We start from the raw sequence: 2,090 nt of genomic DNA, 5'->3' as shown, positions 1-2,090 counted from the left end.
AGGGGGGAGTCCTACTTGGACTCCCGGTCCAAGTAGGATTCAACCCCGTCCTTTCCTTTCCGGAGAAGGGGGAAGGGGAAAGAGGTGGAGGAGGAGAAGGAAAGGGGGGCACCCCCAACCCTAGTCCAATTTGGTTTGGGCTTGGGGGGTCACGCGCCTCCACCTGGTCGACGCCTCCTCTCTCCACTAGGGCCCATGAAGGCCCATTAACTCCCCAAGGGGGGTTCCAGTAACCCCCGGTACTCCGGAAAATATTTGAACCTTTTCGAAACCATTCCGGTGTCCAAACATAACCTTCCAATATATCAATCTTTATGTATCGACCATTTCGAGACTCTTTGTCATGTCCATGATCTCATCTGGGACTCCCAACAAACTTCGGTTCATCAAATCACATCACTCATAATACAAATCATCATCGAACGTTAAGCGTGCAGACCCTACGGGTTCGAGAACTATGTAGACATGACTGAGACACATCTCCGGTCAATAACCAATAGCGAAACCTGGATACTCATATCGGCTCCTACATATTCTATGAAGATCTTTATCGGTCAAACCGCATAACAACATATGTTGTTCCCTTTGTCATCGGTATGTTACTTGCCCGAGATTCGATCGTAGGTAACATCATACCTAGTTCAATCTCGTCACCGGCAAGTCTCTTTACTCATTCCATAATGCATCATCCCGTAACTAACTCATTAGTCACATTGCTTGCAAGGCTCATAGTGATGTGCATTACCGAGAGGGCCTAGAGATACCTCTCCGATACACGGAGTGACAAATCCTAATCTCTATCTATGCCAACTCAACAAACACCATCGGAGACACCTGTAGAGCATCTTTATAATCACCCAGTTACGTTGTGACATTTGATAGCACACAAGGTGTTCCTACGGTATTCGGGAGTTGCATAATCTCATAGTCAGAGGAACATGTATAAGTCATGAAGAAAGCAATAGCAATGAAACTAAACGATCATAATGCTAAGCTAACGGATGGGTCTTGTTCCATCACATCATTCTCTAATGATGTGATCCCAGTCATCAAATGACAACACATGTCTATGGTTAGGAAACTTAACCATCTTTGATTAACGAGCTAGTCAAGTAGAGGCATACTAGGGACACTCAGTTTTGTCTATGTATTCACACATGCACTAAGTTTCCAGTTAATACAATTCTAGCATGAATAATAAACATTTATCATGATATAAGGAAATATAAATAACAACTTTATTATTGCCTCTAGGGCATATTTCCTTCACTTTCCTCACCACATGCTGCTTGCCAAAAGAGAAAAATAAAAAGGAATAGAGAGAAAAACCTTGACTCTTGCATGAAAGTAAATACATAAAAGTAAAAGGTAGGCCCTTTGTAGAGGGAAGGAGAGGTTGCCATGCTTTTTTTGTTTGTATGCTCAATCCCTTAGTGCAAAAGAACATCATGTTATATTGCCCCTTATGATAGCAACCTTTATTATGCAGTCTGTCGCTTTTATTCTTTGCCATCACAAGTTCGTACAACGCTCAATTTTCTCTTACATTAAATTATCTAACACTTTTAGAAACAAATTTTATTGCCTTATTGCACCAATGACAACTTACTTGAAGGATCTTACTCAATCCTTAGGTAGGTATGGTGGACTCTTGAAAATAAGATTTGGGTTTAAGGGTTTTTAGATGCACAAGTAGTATCTCTACATGGTGCGGAATTTTTGGCTAGCAAAGATGGGGGGCAAGCACCACATGTTGAAGGATATATGACAATATAACTTCTATGTGAATATGAACAAACATAAATCATTACATTGTCTTCCTTGTCCAACATCAACAATTTTGACATATAATATTTTTATGGGGGGTCACAATCACAAAAGATTTCCAAGATAGTGTATTTGCATGTGAAAGTTCTCTTCCTTCTACTAATCATTCATGAATTGCTTGTATGACCAATATTGTGATTGTGAAGCTTCAAAATATTTCACTTTTTAAACCCAATGTGAAGCTACCACTAGGCAGGATATGAACATATAATTTCAGCTTCATTATATTCAACAATTTACTCATAGGATATAAGTGAAGCATA

The sequence above is a fragment of the Triticum dicoccoides genome, chromosome 1A (genome assembly GCF_002162155.2).
Source record: "Triticum dicoccoides isolate Atlit2015 ecotype Zavitan chromosome 1A, WEW_v2.0, whole genome shotgun sequence".
Classification (NCBI taxonomy): Eukaryota; Viridiplantae; Streptophyta; class Magnoliopsida; order Poales; family Poaceae; genus Triticum; species Triticum dicoccoides.
The sequence above is the reverse complement of the archived record's forward strand: the minus strand, read 5'-3'. Positions refer to the sequence as shown.